General features: G+C 30.1%; 1 long non-coding RNA gene across 1 annotated transcript; it reads right to left on the minus strand.

Moving 5' to 3' along the window:
- Positions 1–6774: 6774 nt before the first annotated feature.
- Positions 6775–7632, minus strand: LOC116013948. Its single transcript, XR_004097311.1, has 2 exons — positions 7294–7632; positions 6775–7113 (listed from the first exon to the last, which is right to left on the minus strand). It is a non-coding gene; the product is annotated as an uncharacterized LOC116013948 (long non-coding RNA).
- Between the last annotated feature and the right edge of the window lie 13161 nt (positions 7633–20793).

Below are 20793 nucleotides of genomic sequence, written 5' to 3' on the forward strand. Positions count from 1 at the left end.
AACTTTGAACTGAATACATTTTTACAAACATTTCATAACTTCTATTAATACATTATTTACAATTTTCTTACAAAATTTTTTATATATAATTTTCTTTTATATAAATCATAACTAAATTTATGTGTTGCAAAAGAATCTAAAAAAATTTGATTGCCGCAAAACATGTACTTACAATATAACTATACATTGTTTTCAAAAAAAAAAAAACAACAATATAACTATACATAAAATAAAAAACATATATAATTGTATAAAAATAATTCAAAAGTGTACAAAATTTTGAAAAATAATTTAACTTAATATAACCAAGAAAGTTAAGTAATTTAAGTTAATTTCATTATATATTTTTATTTATTTCTGTTACGAACAGCAGCCTTGAGCTGCCTGTTTGCAAAACCCATGACACCATTCCTAATAATCTTTTTACTTTGCTTTGTTTCTCTCTCACACTTTCTACCATTCTCTGCAATTAAGCTCAAGATGGATCATGGATGATCAAACTGGGGAAGAGTGAAGTTGGCCTGTGCTAGTTGGGCAGGCCTCAACAATGGGTTTCAACTGTACGTGTGCGGCTCATATTGGCAACCTACATGTTCCCTCGTTACGCTAATATGACGGTTATTATATTCATTAATTTTTAAATACTAGTATACTTTTAAAAACTTTTTAAAAGTTTGAATTAAATACTATCAAACTTTAAAAAAATTTTAAAAGTCTATATTGAATTGAATACCACCCGACTCTTAAATCTTTAAAGGTTTTAAAAAGTCTTGATTGAACACACCCTTTTAACTTTCTTAAAAAAAAAATATCTGCATCAGGTTAAATTTAAAATATGATATAGTTTGTGGTCCTAGTCAACATTAACCTAAAACTTATAGGCCGGCAATAACAAGTTAAAAAAGGGTTGATTGTATGCTTTAATTTAAGTGTTTATTTGAAATGACTTAATTGCACTTTTCTTAATAGTTGGAGGGTTTTATTATTATTATTGTTGTTGTTGTTGTTATTGTTATTGTTGTTGACCTTAGTATTCTTTTGACAATTATATCTAATTATGCATACCAATTATATTAAAACTTTTAAAATGCGACAAATTAATATCAAACATCTATATTTTATAACCATTATCATTTTCAATTCAATAAAATATCAAATCTAGCTTGATTTTTTTGGGGATTTTGTGATGTGAAAACAAATGATACAATAGAGGATACTTTCACATATTGATTCAATGGAAGTATCAATCATTACAATTCTAACAGGATTTATGAATATGAAACCTTTTTAGCACGTTTATAGCACCATATATTCATATTCAAGATATGGACAAACTCCTAATAGTATTGCTTTGAGCGAGTGAGGCTCTAGAAAATAAAGGAAGAAGACAACAAATTAAATTAAAGAAGAAATCCCGATTCCTTTTCACATATAATAAAACTATTTATACTAATCAGCTAATGCCTGTAATAATTAAACTATCAAAATTATCACAACTATACAAGATATTAAAGGAAATCGGGCTAGCAGGTTCAAACTTACAACATCAAGCACAACAACACACTAACCTACCAACCAAGCTACTCAATTCTTGTTTATAAAGGCGTGACAGGCTGTATATGTTCACGTGAAGGGCAAAGTGACAAGTAGTGGAATGACACATGTATGACGAGGCCAATAATGAAAAATAACAAAAGTTATACACATCTCAAGCATGTAGAGGGTCATTTGCACTATATAAAGGTCCTGGTGTCTCCCTTTAAACATCATCCAGGCCATTAGCTTACTATAATCATCTTAGTTCAATGATGCTTGGTTTTCACTTTCTACAAGAATACTGGGTTTGATACACAATAACTATGTACAATATTATTTCTAGCTTATTAATACAGCTATAGCTTTTATTATTATTATTATTATTATTATTATTATTATTGTTATTCTTATTCTTTAGACTGTTATCTTCGATATTATACATACTCATTTGGGCCTGGCGCCCATAACAATAATACTACTCTTCTCATATTATCAACAAAAGTAAACCATCAATATCAATATACAACATCAATTAAAGTTTAGTAGAGTAAAATATAAAAATAGCTAGATTGTGATATAAAGAAGCGTAATTAACTAAAACTACCACTAATTAAACAATTCAAAAGATTATTATCACATCATTTGGGTGGACTTCTTTTCAAACTTCGTTTAATTTGTTTTACTCTTGTTTTAGTGCGTGTGTTCTTCTCCAGCTTTTTTGTGCACTAGCTAGATGCATTTCATCTTCAACTCATCGAAGTAGCACTCAAGAATAAAGAACATCTATCCCATAACAGCTAGCTCTCTCAAAAGTGAAGAAAATTCAAACATCACTCACAAGTCACAACTACCATGATTGATTGCTTTAATTTTATGCATTTTATTAGTTTAGTTTTGTATATGAAGACAAGCTTGTGGATCTTACATACTTTTACAAGATTTCTTTCAAACAATCTAAGTCCGTTCAAGAGCACAATAATTTCACTGCAAATCAAATCATCAAAAGATATCTTTATGTTTCGAAATGACTAAAGAGTGGTCGGGTGGGTAGAGCATTGTTTTCATTATTTGAAGATCATTATAGAGTTTGATTTTTGCTAGCAGTCTCTCGGTTAAGCCTATCACACATGATCGTCCTAATGCCTTTTAGCTTTTCTATTTGATTTGATTCCAATTACATCTAAGTGAAATTTATCACGTGTATATATAAAATAATGAATGCAAATTTCTCTCGGTCACAAAAAAAAAAAAAAAAAAAAAAAAAAAAAAAAAGAAAGAAGGGAATACATCTTTATAGTGGATCGATCGAGATCAGCTTAAAGAATGTTTTGTGAAAATCTTTTTCCAAAAACAAAGACCATATTAAACAAATTAAAAATGGGAAAAATCTTAGAATACATCATATGGTGCCGTAAGGGCTATGCCAACTCTGGGCAGCAAATGACAATTATAAGGTTAACTCAAGAGGATAATAATTAGTGCATTCTAATCATATATGTTTATGTAATTATAAGAAAAGAAATTGAGATTCATTAGGTTTTTTAGTTAATTTACGCACACCACATTTAAGGACAAACATACTTTAGTGGTTTACATTTTAGTTTTTAAAATAATAGGAAGTAATGTATAAAAAGAAAATCAAGAGATTGACACTGGGAACTTAGCATAGTTGGTTCGTTGTCATGACTGGAGGTGGCAGATGCTAGACGGTCTGGATTAGATCTCATGTTTTCATATAAAGACTAAGATCAAATCAATTAGCTGATTGCGCAATTCGTGATTTACTTTTGCAGCAACTCTAGGGACAATTTTGTAGGCTTAAGATTAATATAGGGGGTGTTTGGTTATTGGCTTATAAGCCAAATTTTAACTTATTTGACCAAGTTTAGCTGTTTGACCAACCAATAAGCTATTTTGAAGTGTTTGGTAAATGGCTTATTGGCCTTGGCTTATTGGGCCAATAAGCTGAAAATTGAAAAGCTAATGAATGTAGCTTTTTGTATTAGCTTGTTGAAAATAATGAGTATATTGACTATTTTATCATTTGATATCAATGGAATTTACTTTTAAATGGGTGGTGTGTTTGTTATTTTATAATAATAATAATAATAATAATAATAATAACCGGGTGATGAGTTTGTTATTTTTAATAATAATAATAATAATAATAGAAAATAAATATGTAATAAAAATTGTTTTAGAATACTCGTATAATTTAATAAGAGTTAAATAAACAAAAATAATTAACTTATGCCCTTAAAAAAGTATAGATGATATCCAAATTTTATAATTATTTATTAATAAGAATTTATTTTCTTGTTATATTTAAAGTTGAAATAATACAATACACTCATATCCTTAAATGCCATTTTACATTTAATCAGCTACTAGTAAACAGCTAATTTACCAAACAGTTTTTATAAACAACTAATACAACCAGCTGGTCAAACCAGTTAACGCAACCAGTCATCAACTACTAGCTAAACCAACCAGCTATCAGCTATAAGCTATCCGCCGTTTACCAAACACCATATAGTAAAATTGAGATTCCTAAATTTTTTAAAAAAGAACAAGAGATTTCATAGTACTCGGCAAAATCGTGGGTGACGAAAATTCCATGATAAATCAACATAGAATCGTCCTGGACTCTTGGCCATGTGATATGGTTGGTGAAAATGGGGTACAATATAATTAAAAGTGGCCATCCACCAACACCTTTTTTATGGCCACGTGGCAAAACGTCCATGCATGCTCACAGGCCAGCGCAACCTTTTTGGCAAATTTTAACGTGGACCGCGCATCAAAACAACGTCGTTTTGATTAATTAAAACAGACGGATAAAACGGCATCTGTTTCACGTCATTCACTTTCAGTTTATATACACTGCAATTACATTTCAACACAACTGCAGTTACATTTCAACACAACTTTTCGATATAACTGCAATTTCATTCGATATTATACACTCAAATATGTGAACATGTTATTTAGTTTACTTTTAACACAACTACAATTTCTTTTATATACACTGCAATTTCATTTCAACACAACTACAGTTACATTTTGATATAACTACAGTTTTATTTTATAATATAAAAATAAATGTGATGCAGTATCATTTGAAATAAACTATAGTATAATTACGGAGATTTACGACAACCGTTTCTCCCACTTATTGAAACGATGTCGACCATGGTCCATGATATAACGACCGAACCTTTTTGGCCTTTTCTCCCTTCGCTACACCCGTCCGCCGCAAGATCAATTCGATTATGTCTCATAAAATACATATAATTTGCCACTATCAGCAACACCCTTTTTTGATGGTCGATCAATTGGTAAAACGGGCTAACCGGCCGTGCATGCACGGGCCAGCGCCACCATTTTGGGTTTTTCTCCCACCCATCCCACCCACTCAACCCCCACAAACTAAAAGAAGAAGAAAAAGTGCTGAAGTTAGTTTCCAAACAACAAAAAGATAAACTCTCTATGTACTTTTAGATTAGATGGCACAAAATGAGAAAATAAAACCGCAATTGTAAAATATATATATAGGTCCGGTTTAGGTGAGAAGTCATTTTAACGTGAGAATATGCGGATTTCTTTAGTAATGCACAATACGTTCTTAAAAAATGCACAATAACTATATATTTGAGTTCCGTGACTACTACGTACATCAATGCACGGCATCTACTACAACGCTCCAAAAAGCAAAACGAGATAGCAAATAACGTTTTAATGATAGTATGTTTCGCGTGATTCGAACTAACCCTTACCTTTTGTTTTTTTGTGCTTGTTAATTTTTTGAAAATAGTATTTTTGTTGTATCATATCTCCAACAATATATATATACACGCTTAAGTGAGAACAAATGCCCAGGAGAGCATTGAGAAGAAATTGCACCTGTTCATCTATCCAAATCTTACAGACCATATATAATTTAAAAAAAAAAAACGGTGATATTTTTGTAACTAACTCAAACTTTGGTGCAAGTAACATGTATTAAAAGTGTAAGTAACTGGTACAAGTGTGCAAGTAAAATTACTTAAAAATGTAATCATTTTCACTTAATAGTACAAGTAATTTACCTTTTCACATGGTCCAAGTGAGAACCTGTGGACCAATCAAACCATTGATATAGGCATATAACTGACTGGTCCAAATTGAGAATTTCATAAATCAAGCTTGAAACTTTGTAGCTATCAAACCAACAAACCAACAAACTCGACTCTAGGTGTCCCAAATCTAATCAAGCCTAACTAAGATGGAATCATCAGCAGCTATAATTGCACGGAAATACTTGTTCCGTCGCACTTAATTAGGTGCCCACAACGTAACATGCAAAAGCGAGTCGTTGAATCCTCCTCGATCGGCTGAGGTTTTTAGGAATCCCGCCATGGCCGACGACTTTCGGTTCATTTGCGCGGTATCCATCAATATGTCAGAAAAGACCTTGAAAGGTTACATCTTTCTAAATTTTATTTTTTTGAGACGTTGTACGTTGAAAAGTATTTTTAATATTTTATTTGACATGCTTGTTAGTGTACGGTACTAAATTTGACATGCTTGTTAGTGTGCTGAAACTTTGTGGAATCTTTTTGACCTCTAGTGGAATAAAGGAAAATGCATGTTGAGGATAAGATATTTTTATGAAGTATTTAATTAATTTCATTACGTGTTTTTGAACAAGAGAGAAAAGAAAGAAAGAATATAAAAGAAACATGATGCCCTCTAGAAACCAATGAGGCAATGATCAATTGAGTAGACAGTAGGGGTGTGTATTATTGAGATTATCTAAATTAAAATGATAAAATCTAAAATATGAATCGAATATTGAATTTTTGATTGATGCACCTGATAAGTTATTGATTTAAAGGGAGTAGAGGGTGTTTGGAAATTGACTTATCAATTAAAGTTTAGTTTGCTGGATCCGTTACTGAAAAACACTCTGAGTCGTTATTGATATCAACATATTGTATTGTTATTTTAAATGTTGTGTCCGATAGGGGTGTAAACGAATCGAATCGAGTCAAATATCTAGCTATTCGATTCGAATTCGACTATATTTAATCTTATTCGTATTTGTATTCGATTACTATTCCAATCGAAAATGTTATTCGTATTCGATTCGATCACATTATTCGAATATATTCGATTCAACTCGAATATTCGAATTCGAAATGGTTAAATTTTTTTTTTTTCAATTTCTCTGATAAATTATGTTAAAATGTATAAAAATTTAAATTTAAACAGCATAAAAATTTCTATTAATATATACCTAATTATTACAATATATCTCATACTGTAAACCTATAATTGCAAACAATTGCAAGTACTACACCATTAAAATCGGTATCGAATATATTAATACAGACAATCTAAGTCTTTCAACTCCATAAGTCCATAATAGCTTGATTCACTGCTTGTTTATAGTCTTCCAATTTCAACTTGCAACTCGCTTTAAACACCATAATAGCTTGCTTCGAAGAATCATATTCAATGAAATTCACAGCCTGAGTAAATTGAAGGGGAAAAAATGCACAGCAACACATAAGTTACATTCAGGATTGGAATTCTCTGCAACAATAAGCTCAGTTAGAAACAAATCAAGAAAGGCAACTTTGCAATAACATCATACAAAATATCAACAACAAGAAACTAATATATAAAGAGTTCAAAGAAGATAAAAGAAAAAAGTAAGAAACTAAAAGCATTGATTTCAAAAAATAATACAAGGTCCGAAAGAAAATAGTTTACCTTTTGAAGCTCACCGTCGTCGCCAGATCTGTTGTTCCCTCCCAGTCGTCGTCTTCAGATCTGTTGTTCCCCCAGTCGTCGTCGCTAAGTAGTCGCCCGGCAGATGGTCTTCACTCAGAGACAGAAGCGAAGGGATGGGAGAACAGAGAAGGGGAAGAACTGACAAAGATATGGGAGGAGACTGTCAAACCGCCGCCGCTGCTGAAGCTTGTCGCCGTCGTTGGATCTGCTGTGCCCCTAGCTCGTCGCCGGCGAAGGATGAGAATGTCCGAAGATTGAGGATTTGAGGCGCGGAGGTCAGGACTCAGGACTCAGGAGGCGTATAGTTAGGGATTAGGGTTTGACAACTTTGATATAAATATATAAATAAATAAATAAATAATATATATATATATATATATATATATATTTTTTTTTTAATTTTTTTTTGAATATTCGAATAATATTCGAATCGAATACACTCAAATTCGTATTCGTATTCGAAAACAATTCGAATCGAAATACATATTCGAAAACAATTCGAATCGAAATACATATTCGAATTCGCACGAATCGAATTTTTAGTATTTGATTTGTTTACACCCTAGTGTCCGATCATATTTATTCAATTTTTATTTAAATTTATACTTTGAATATCATTAGAACCCGCATAAAGCTCGAATATATATATATATATATATATATATATATATATAATTGTGTTAAACGTTATGTTGAACTATTATTAACAACTTATGTTTATTCTATTTTCATTTGAATTTAGATTTTTAATATTGAATTATTATTAATTACAAAGTATTTCTTAATAATTATAACATTAATAATAATAAATAGAAGTAATTTATCATATACTTTTCTATAACTAGCTAATACTCTTATGGTCAAACAATACCACAATAATTATTATATGTTACAATGTAGTATATATGTTCATATATACTTGCTCAAAATATTGAATTATAAAGAGTTATTGCACCCACTAGGGTTTGAACTCCTATTTGAAGTAGTCACAAATGTGTCATTGAGCTACAAGCTACTTGGCTAAATTTAGTTAATATATGAAGTGATAAAACTAATCCATATCGTACCCAAATCCAAACTACCTCAAAATTAAAAAAGTATAATTATAAATTATATATTAAATATATTTCATAATAATAATATATATTATATTAATTTTTAAAAATATCTGATATAATTTGTTAGTGTTTAATGTTATTTTCAGTTTGATGCCATACAAAAATATTACTACATACTCAAATAATATGAATACTTAAAAAAGGTATACCAAACTCAGTCGTTATACCGTGGACCATGGTCATGACTGATACTGCAGTTGTGTTGAACTGATATTGCAGTTGTGTTGAACTGATACTGCAGTTGTGTTGAAAGGAAACTGCAGATGCACGAAACGGAGGTCATTTCATATGTCTGGAGCTGCAGTACAGTTGTGTTGAACTGATACTGCAGTTGTGTTGAGAGGGGACTGCAGTTACGCGGAACAGGTGTCGTTTAATCCGTCTGTTTTCATTAATCAAAACTACGTCATTTCGGCGCATCAGTAAAATTTGCATACCAAACTAATCCGAAATAAATTCAATGCGATTTTACTTAAACTGATCACATATCAAAATTAAATTATTATTTAGTTTAGATATTAGATCTTACAAATATCACTTAAATTTTTTGAATATTTTTTTTTTTCAAAAAAACCATCAATTTATTAATCTAATAATCAATATATACAACGCTAAGGAGAGTATCGAAGAGAAGTTCACCCAAAATCAACACGTACTTAGATAAAACAAGGATAAACTCCTAGACGTAAGTAAATTAAACCTAGTCTAATAAGAAAATGACATTGCCCAAGAAAATCAAACTAGAACTTTTTTTCGGTTTTGATACATTAAAATTTTCAGTTTACGCTAGATTAAATCTAAGTCTCTAGAATTGCTATCCAAGGGTGTTGGAGGAGGTAAATTGCAAGTTACCTAATCTGATCAGATTATGAGATTCAAAATAAAATTTGATCATCATTATATTCCAATTGAGCTTATGCATGTCCACCGGTACATAAGTTATGAGTAAAGTAGGAGGGTAAGTGTCGGAAAACAAATTCTGGCCATGCATCATCATGCTTCCGTGCAGGGAATTGATACTACTATTCTAATGTCAAAAAAATCCAGTTGCACATTCAATGTTTAATTAATTATTATGGCAATGCATCAGCGGCTTCAAATGTCAAATACAAGGAACCGATACTCTCAATCATGTCTGAAAAAGTCAAATCCAACAGCTCAAACACTCATAAATATGTCTAATAAATGTTAATTTCAAAGTTTATTAGTGTTGTAATAATGATATATATATAATATAATAATAATAACAACGAATATTTCACAACTTTTGGTGATGGATATGCATCACAAACATAATACATGTTCTGTTTTTGTTTTAAATTGAGAGTCAATAAGCATGATATGATGAGTCAGAGCGCATTCATGATAAAATAAAATTGTTAATCTTCGATTTTGGTGGCTCAAATAAAGGAGCATTATTCACTATAGCTTCCCACTTAATGATATAGAGGCCAGGTGATTCTAACATACAACCGATCTGTAAATGATGAGAAGTAATCAAGAATCAAATAAACTTTTTCTATATGTATATTCATTTTTATAATATATTATTAACCGTTTAACCCTCTTCTACAAATATTTAAATAATTTTTTTTATTGATACTTATTTTATTATATTATATATATACTTTTCTTGATGCGTACTCTCATTGCTCAGTTAACGCAAAACACACTATCTAAAGTTCTGAGTTAAGGTGTAGAACAAAACGTCTAACCCTCCTCTAACAATGTTACCATTTCAAAAGCAACACAAACAAGATGATACCAACTATCACAAAGGTAATTTATTTCTTCCACTGCTATGAGGTTAGACTACTCATACTTTATGTATTATTAGGTTTATGTTATTACTCCTTCCGATGTGTCAGCTCAGTTAACGAGACTTGACTGAAGTTATTTTTAATTCAATTTTTCATAATGTTAAGTTTAGTATTAGTATATAAAATTTATACATTTAGAAACTACACTAAAAGTACTACTCTCAATGCCCCATTTTATATATAATACTTATTCATTGGTCAAATCAACTTTTTTTTTTGGTTTATTTTCATTAGTATTTTTTAATAATTTTTAAATTTGATATTTTTGTGTTTAATAGTACTTTTAACATGCTTTCTAAATATATAAATTGAATTTTTAGCACTTTTAGTCCCACGACTATAGTGACTTTTGCAGGATTGGTCAACGACTTTCAAACTTTACAATTTTGGTCCACAACTATTATTTTTGTTGCAAAAATGGTCCTTCCGGCAGCTTTTCAGTCCAATACCTGTTGGAAAATAAAATCCGGCGAATTTTCTGGCAATTTTTCGCCGGAAAAAAAAATCACCAGATTTTCCGTCAATTTCTCCCCGGAAAAAAATTCATCTTTCAAGTAGGATTAAAATGGACATTTCTAAAAATCTAATTAAAGTTAAAACTAATTCGTTTCTATAAACATATGTAGCCAATTTAATTATTTTCATTTTAGTAAACTAATTAAAGTTAAAACTAATTCAGTTCTAAAAACATATGTAGCGAATTTAATCTTAGTAAAATTAAGTACCAATTCAAAATTATTTTTACTTTTTATTTTAAATTTAAATTATTTTTACTTTGTCTGCAAAAATTTTGGTTTAATTTGCTACAGGATTTCTTAAATAATATGCAGTAATTCCAAGGTTTTTAAATTTAATTTTATTGTATACATTTTGTATACAAATTTCTATACAAAATCACATAAAACTATTGGTAAGTCTCGTAAATTGAATTTTAAAATAAAAAGTAAAAATAATTTTGAATTTGTACTTAATTTTATTAAGATTAAATTAGCTACATATGTTTTTAGAAATGAATTAGTTTTAACTTTAATTAGTTTACTAAAATCAAAATAATTAAATTGACTACATATGTTTTTAGAAACGAATTAGTTTTAACTTTAATTAGTTTTTTTAGAAATGTCCATTTTAATCCTACTTAAAAGAGGAATTTTTTTCCGGCGAGAAATTGACGGAAATTCTGGTGGTTTTTTTTTTCCTACGAAAAATTGCCGGAAAATTCGCTGGATTTTATTTTCCGGCAAGTATTGGACTGAAAAGCTACCGGAAAGACTAGTTTTGCAACAAAAATAATAGTCGTAGACCAAAATTGTAAAGTTTGAAAGTCTTTGACCAATCCTGCAAAAGTCACTATAGTCGTGGGACTAAAAGTGCTAAAAATTCTATATAAATAATTGCGTAGCACATTCACATTCAACTATATGCTCTTAATAATAATTGCGAAACGTTTATGATTTTAAACGTTTTTTCTCCAGTGTAAAATAAATTCAAATAAAAAGATCAGACTTTGCTTTGATAGTTACTTCCATACACCATAGTAAGTCCAGGTGTCAATTTGATCTTCACATTTCAAGAGAACATGGCAATGGATTAAAAAGTGAGGTATACTTCTAGAATGAATATGGAAGATATGTGCCAGTCCATTAACATTCGTATCCCAATTTAAATAATACCAACGTGACAAATAAACTCTTATTGCCTTTACACCTTTTTGACAAGATAATAATCAATGCTCTCGAAGCGTTTCGTTGGAGTATCAGAATCCGAATTGAAACTAAAATTGTGACATGAGTCTCTCAAATGGGAGGTCATGAAATCGAATCTTAATGGAGACGGTATTGATTCTTTATTTCTTCAACACTTCAAGAAAGTATAGATGAACATATACTACAATGTAATCGAGTTAGTAGTATAAAAAAAATACTTAATAATCAAAATGAGATTTAGTAAAAGTAGATTTTTATTTGATAATTAATGGATATCAGAATTAGATAGAGAGAGACTCAAATGCAATCGTGGTGCAAATCCCGGATGCACACGTGTGCACCCTATCTAGCACCTATTGCAATCCGAAATATGAACAACATTATATATATATATATATATATATATATATATATATATATGATTGTGTTTAAATGAGAATACTTTCTTAGTTGAGAATGTGTGAACGGTATGAGTGCACAAAATCTATTACAAGGTCTGCAGCGCAATCCAGACATGCCCAAGGAAAAGATTGTGTACACTCATGTAGTAGATTTTGTGCACTCATGCATGTTTGCACATTTTCAGCTAAGGATCGGAACTAAGGAAGTGTTCTCATATGATTCTGAATATATATGTGCGTGCGCGCACATAGTGTTTGCATGGGAGCGAGAGATTTGAAACATGAGCGAATTTTCTTTTTCCTTTATCATTTTCCATTTAAAGAAACAAAAGTAGAATTTCATAAGGAATGACGCTTTTCATTCTTTTATGATTTGAATCCAAATCCAAGATTAAAAAAAATAGTGAAACAAATAAGATGACTGAATTTGAATCTAATATATAGTAGGGTTCAAAACTCATGAACCAAATACCCTCTTAATCTAATTGATAGAGTAAATTATACTAAAATCTATAAGAATACAACATACACGGACGACACACACACAAACATATATGTGTGTGTGAAAATTTTTCAATATATCGTATTTTGGTGCTTTCTACAAAAATTAGAAGGGATGTAGTGTTTTGGTCATATTAAGTAATTTAAGAATAAAGAAAGATTGTTTCTTTCAAAATGACCTAGACGCACATAAACTTTTATGTGTCGCTTACCTAATTATATCAAATGATAGAGGAAGAAATTTGAAAAAGAGACTGTTTCTTTCAAAATTAGTCATCTATTTTCTTTTTTAAAGTAGAAAATATTGAAATCATTCTTTCCACATATATATGCTTTATTATTGATATGCTATTATAATATACTCCGTAATATTTAATTTTATGTCTAATGAAAGAACTACATCCTAGGCGAGGACAACGTTCTACCTTATTGAAAAAGACATCACCATAAAGCTAAGAGAAGTTATTGCCTATCGGTAGGTAATAATAAGTCGGCCAGAAATGAGTGACGCATTGCCTTCATAATTTTTTTTTCTTTTTTCCTGTATACAATCAATTTGTTAAATTATAACTCAATGGCCGACTACATATATATACTTGCTAATGTTGACATATACTGACTATCAAATGCTGTAATTAATAGGGTATGCTAATAGTTGATAAATTCTTTGTGACAAAGGGTAGAATCGCCCAATTCAGCGTCCCACATCTCGGTCCGATAGGATTGTGAAAAGATAATTGACGGTGACTCTATTGATTAACATATGCTAGATTTTTATGCACTTTTTATTTTGAAAGATTGCTCTCACACTATTATTGGTGAGACTCGATCTTTGGTCTCTTGTGACAAATTTCAATTATTTTTGTGACTAACTGAGCTACCATGTAGCCTGCCGACAATAATTGATAAATTCATGTTGGATGATTTTACTGACTGACCTCCCTTGCTCACGAATCACGATGTAAAAATTTCTACTCCATAATTACTTTATAATGATTTTTTTTAGGTTAAACAAAGTAACTTATGATAAATATTACTCCGTATTATAAATTTTACTTGTAAATTAATTGATGATGAGTTAATCAAATAAAATTACATTAAATGGTACTCTATTCGTTCCATTTTATATGTCTATATTAGTTCAGTTAACAAGTCTTGGACTTGAGTCGTAATAAATTGAGACAGATGAAGTATAAGATCAATTATTTGGTGATTTTTATTTTTTATTTTACATCTTATAGATGATCGGAAAATGACATTTCAACATAAATTTGATACAAAACTCTAATATGAGTGGCATATATTGTTCTAAAAACCTATGCCACATCTTATATTATCAATTAATAAGGTTGAATTGTAGTTTCTGTAGATGAAATTTTTGTTGAGTTTGCATATTTGAGGCAATAAACATAAAGTGAGATGATTGATCCTTTGATCTTCATTAAGCGTAATTCTAAATGAGATAGTTTAATTTGGTCCCATGCATAAGAGTGGATATATATATCTATGAAGTATGGAAATTGGAAACGAAGAAACATCATATATATATATATATATATATATATTGCGGTTGTGTAGTTGTTTAAGTGCGAGGTTTTCCTTCTTAAGGTGCGTGGTACTATATACTTAAGGTGCATCAACTAAAGCTTTAGGTGTGTTTTTTTTAAGGTGCACCATTTTAAAACTTTAGGTGAATGGTTTGTGTTCTTAAGTGCTTTGTTTGTGTGCTTAAGGTACGCGGTTTGTGTACTTAAGGTGCGCCATTTTAAAACTTTCAGTGCGAGGTTTGTGTTCTTAAGGTGCTTTGTTTGTGTGCTTAAGGTGCATGATTTGTGTACTTAAAGTGCGCCATTTTAATGCTTAAGATGCATCAACCGCACAACCGCACGGGAAGTTATACCCGCACCTGAACCCTTATATATATATATACACACACACACACACACATACATATAGGATCATATGAGAACAAGTCCTTAGGAGCAAACTAAGAACCAATCTCAACCTTACATGTGAAAAAATCGAATGAACCAGATCAAATTTAAAAAAAATACAGTGAAATTTTCGTAATTATCACTAACTTCATTGTGTAAACTTGAACACTAAAATCTTCATTTCTCATAACTTTTCAAGTTTGCACATTTAGTATTAATATATTGACCAAAAGCATACATAGTTGATGTATCTAGTGCAAAATGACCATTATTGACTATTGATATTTATTAATTTTTATTCCCGACTTTCAATTGTACCATAAATAATATAATCCCTTACCCTTTAATTTGGTTCAAGTTATATAACATAACCAAGGGAATGTGAGATTTGGAATGTCACATTCCCATGTTTGGTTTAAGTTATCTTGTTTATCCAAGCAAATATAACATTCCTTAAGGAATGTAACATTCCATCCACATTGAATTTGAAGATCAGAGGATGTGATTCGCTTACATCTCTTAAGTTTTGTAACATTCCCTTGCATAATTTCTATTTTTGCCCTTTTAATTCTAATTAGTACGTATGAAATATATATTTTATGTTACTTTATTATACGTATCATATTTAATTATATTTATAATTATATATTTTATTTTATTTCTTATTACGTTATGTTAGCTTATGAAGTAATTTTTTTTCGAGTTCAAACTCATAATTATATATTTTTAAATCATGTACTTAATATATGCTACCTTTGTCTTATTTATTTTATTTAATTTTAAAATTTATTGAAATACACGAAAATATGTTAAGGGTATTAAAGGAAAAAAAAACATAACTCCTAAACCAAACATGATTATATCACATAAATCAATTTTAACTAAACACATGAATCTAACATTTAGTAACACTACTACAGAAAACACATTTAACGTCGCCTAAATAACGTCGGTTTTTTAAAAAACCGACGTCAAATATTTACGACGTCGGTTTTACTAAACAACCGACATTAAATAATTTTTAAAAAATTACGATAACTATACGACGTCGGTTTGAAACGGTTTGTTTCAAACCGACGTCGTACATATTTTATTTGTTTTTTTTTTTTTAAACAAAAGGCGTCGGTTGTAGCTACAACCGACGCCGTAGATCTTTTATAAAGTACCGTTCGCACAGCAGATTTTTAGATCTGCGTTTTTCTTTCTATCACTTTTCGTTCTTCTTCTTCGACTAAGGACCGCAGCCACCGGCCGGACTTCCATCCTCGCACAGCCACCGGCCGACGCACCTCCACCGCCGCTCCTCCATTGCCGCAGCTGCACCGCCCACCGCACCTCCACCGAGCCTCGCCATTGCGCAAGCGACCGCCCTTCGCCAACGCCGCCCCGCACGGCCACCGCCTCCCCGCCCAGCCATCACCCAGCTGCCGCTGCCAGCCACCGCCCCTGCCCGTGACTCCCCGGCGATAAGTTTCTTTTTTTATTTTTTTTTATTTTTTTATATTTCGAATTTCAAATTATTTTTTGATACATTATGAATTTTAGAAATTGTTATATATTTTTTTTTTGAGAAAAGAAATTGTTATATATTTTAGGAATAATAATGCATATTAGGGCTTATAAATTAATAATTTCGATTTTTAAGAAATTATTGTCTATTTTAGGAATAATAATGCATATTAGGGCTTATAAATTAATAATTTCGGATTTTAAGAAATTATTGTCTATTTTAGGAATTATAATGCATATTAGGGCTTATAAATTAATAATTTCGAATTTTAAGAAATTATTGTCTATTTTAGGAATTATAATGCATATTAGGGCTTATAAATTAATAATTTCAAATTTTAAGAAATTATTGTCTATTTTAGGAATTATTTATAGTATATTTCGAATTTTAGAAATTATATTGTATTTTAGGGCTTATAAATTAATAATTTTGAATTTTATGAAATTATTGTGTATTTTAGGCTTTATAAATTAATAATTTTGAATTTTAAGAAATTGTTGTGTACTTTAGAAATTATTTATAATATATTTCGAATTTTAAGAATTATAATGTATTTTAGGGCTTAAAAATTAATAATTATGAATTTTAAGAAATTTTTGTGTACTTTAGGAATTATTTATAATATATTTGGAATTTTAGAAATTATAATGTATTTTAGGGCTTATAAATTAATAATTTCGAAATTTATGAAATGAATGTTAATATACTTTGATATTTAGGAATTATTGTTAATGTTGTTTAAATTAATAATGTTTATTGTATTTTAGTATTTTAATAAATTGTAAATTATTTTGAGATTGTTTAGAATAGTAATTTTATAAAATAATATCAATTTACTATACTAATTTACAAATAATACTTGTAGGTAATTAGTTAGATTCGAGATTTGTTTACGGACGTGGATAACTCTGTGGTGAGGTAAGATTTTTTCCTATTTTTATTTATGCTTTGGCTTTATATATTGCATCCGGTGATTAGCCACACCGTGGTCTATGTTCATTTATGTTTTGGCTTTATATATTGCATCCGGTGATTTGCCACACCGTGGTCTATGTTTATTTATGTTTTGACTTTATATATTGCATCCGGTGATTAGCCACACCGTGGTCTATGTTCATTTATGTTTTGGCTTTATATATTGCATCCGGTGATTTGCCACACCGTGGTCTATGTTTATTTATGTTTTGACTTTATATATTGCATCCGGTGATTAGCCACACCGTGGTCTATGTTTATTTATGTTTTGACTTTATATATTGCATCCGGTGATTAGCCACACCGTGGTCTATGTTCATTTATGTTTTGGCTTTATATATTGCATCCGGTGATTTGCCACACCGTGGTCTATGTTTATTTATGTTTTGACTTTATATATTGCATCCGGTGATTAGCCACACCGTGATCTATCTCCATTTATACTTTGGCTTTATATATTGCATCCGGTGAGATTTATGTTAAATACTTGTTGTTTATTAGTGTTATTGAATTGTGAGATTTATGTTGAATATTCAATGTTTTATTAGTTATTGTAGTATACTTTATTAGTTTGATAAGTTGTGATGTTTATTAGCTTTGATTAATTGAGAACTTTATTAGTTTGATCAATAGTGAATTATAAATGTTAATTTGTTACACAGGTTCTGAAACTTATGTGTGAATTGGAAATATACTGTACAGGTTTTAGGCAGAATCGTAAAATATTTTTAATATTTAAAAAATAATAATAAACGACGTCGGTTATTTCATATTAACCGACGTCGTTTATTATTTTTTATTTTTTTTTTAAAGAAACGACGTCGGTTTTTTAAAAACACCGACGTCGTTTCATACTTTTTATTTTTTTTTTTAAAAAAAATAAACGACGTCGATTTTTTAAAAAAACCGACGTCGTTTCATATTTTTTTAAAAAAGAAACGACGTCGGTTTTGTTAAAAAACCGACGTCGTTTCTTCTTCTTTTTTTTTTTTAAATAAACGACGTCGGTTTTTTCAAAAAACCGACGTCGTTTATTTATTTTAAAAAATAAAAAATACATACGGCGTCGGTTTTTACAACCGACGCCATATCATTTATATACAACGTCGGCCAGATCAACGTCGATTTTTAACCGACGTTACAAGTGCTAAAAAACCGACGTTAAAGGTGTTTTCTGTAGTAGTGTAATCTAACATTCCTAGCAATCTAACATTCCCTGAACCAAACGCCCCCTTAAATTTAATGTTTACTAAATTGATATTTAACGGGAGGGTCAAATTTGAAACAAAATCAATAGTCAATGAACACTTATGATCAAAATTAAAAGTTAGAGATGAAAATTAGTAAACATCAATAGTCAATAAAGCATTATGGTCCAATTAAAATTCAGGGATAAAAATTACCAATAATGGATGGATCAATTCTGAAATTAACATACACCATCTATAAAAGAAAGTAAGGATAAAATTTTGGAAGATTAGAGAATCTCCACTTGAGCATGGGGTCCAACGTTGGTTCATAGTTGTGATCCATTTTCGAGCTATCAATTTTGAAGACTTTCTGTTTTGCACTCGAAAATTGCGATTGGAGCAAAACAAAAGGTGTTAGCTTTTTAGCAATGTTGTGGGGTCGCTAAAGCACTAGCAGAGGACACTAATCGCTCAATGGGGCATGTCCTCTATTGAGGTTCACATGTCCAGGGCATACCCATAGTATCGTCCATGGATTATAAACATTAATAGATCAGGTGATTACAGTGAATGATATTCTCTCAATCTTGATCTATCATTGTTAAGTGGACGCTAAGCGTTGAGAATACAATGGATTATATTCCATCAATCTTGATCATGGTTAGGAGGACAATAACGATTGTTTTGGCTGTCAAACTTGTGGTTAAGCCAATATGGAAAAATGCAATGACCTTTTTATAATTATGATAATACATTTATAAACTCTCAAAAGTGCATTCGTGTATAACTTAAAGTACATTTGAAAACTCTTTTCGAAATGTGACTCAAATGAAGCGAGTCTCTGCTAGAGCTGCGATTAGGAGGTCCATTATGAATTTTTTTTTGTAGTCAAACACTAAAGAACCAGGTGATGAATATTATGATGACATGGAAAAAGAAGGTGATGAGAATAAGGTAGTGTCTTTTTGTTCACTCAAAACATTTCCAAATGCATCCACAAATTTCTAAACTCACTGTCAAACATTTCTAAATGCACAATCATAATACAGAAATGCCATTGTGCTTGTTCGTGGTTTTATTTTTTATTTTTTTAATTTTCATCCTTTTGATCATCCTAGATAGCCAAACTTCTCACCTGAAAGTTATTCTCATGTGAACCTGGTCATATATACAATCTGAGTTTTGCGCAACCCGTTATGTTCTCGAAACTAGAGTTAATTCTATTTTTGATCCTAGATTTATAGGTGACAATCCACTTTTAGTCCTTTTTTATTAGAACATTCACTTTTGGTCCTAGTATTATTGTGGCATGACCAATTTTGGTCCTCCAACAACAAAATCGTTGAAATATCATTAAATACAAAGACATTTCAATCTCTTTTATACAAAGTATGTTGAACCGTTATATTTTTTATGTTTATTTTTTTTTGAAAACATTCATAATTGAAGAGCAAAATGTCATTGTATTTAACGATATTTAAACTGATTTGTTGATAAAGGACCAAAATTGGTCATGCTAGAATAATACTAGGACCAAAAGTGGATGTTTTAATAAAAAAGGACTAAAAGTGGATTGTCACCTATAAATCTAGGACAAAAAATGGAAGTAACTCTCGAAACTATTACTAGAGTAAGACCTTCCAATTTCCACCCACCAATGTAATCTCCAATTGGAAAAATTTTGAAGATAGAATTCTATATATACTGTTGCAAATTCACATCTCTTTTATACAATGTAGGATGAGTACACTTTGAGAATTAATTTTTCATTCACATATTATCTATTTTTGAGTATATAATATATCAAATTAAACATCTCACTTAAAAAAACTCGAATTCACTTTAATTTGACTTAACCTAAATTGAGAGTGAATTTCACTGAAAATTATAACGCAAAATTTAATGACTAATTTAAATGTTATTTTAAACAAATTTTTCTAACAATATATATACGTGCCACATCAGTCATTAGGCAGTGAGGACGGGCTTATGGGTCAACTTGGAAACACAAAAATACATAATGCAAAACTATGAAGTGAAAACTATGAAGTGAATCTTAAGATAGGTAAAAGTGAACTTAGGAAACATGCGAAATTATAAAAATGTATTATGCAAACCTATAAAGTGTAAATATCTTTGAATAATAATTTGTTATAATTTTCCATATTATTGGGTGAACTTTTAAATATATAGAATTCACATCGTAGTTTTGTGTGCACACATTTACACCTGAATTTACATTTTCTTCGGATCTGCATCATGTATATAGTCACGGTTTAGTAGTTGGTGAATTTGACTTGAAAGAATGGTAAAACATGAGCTATCAC

Source organism: Ipomoea triloba, chromosome 3 (genome assembly GCF_003576645.1).
Source record: "Ipomoea triloba cultivar NCNSP0323 chromosome 3, ASM357664v1".
Taxonomy (NCBI): Eukaryota; Viridiplantae; Streptophyta; class Magnoliopsida; order Solanales; family Convolvulaceae; genus Ipomoea; species Ipomoea triloba.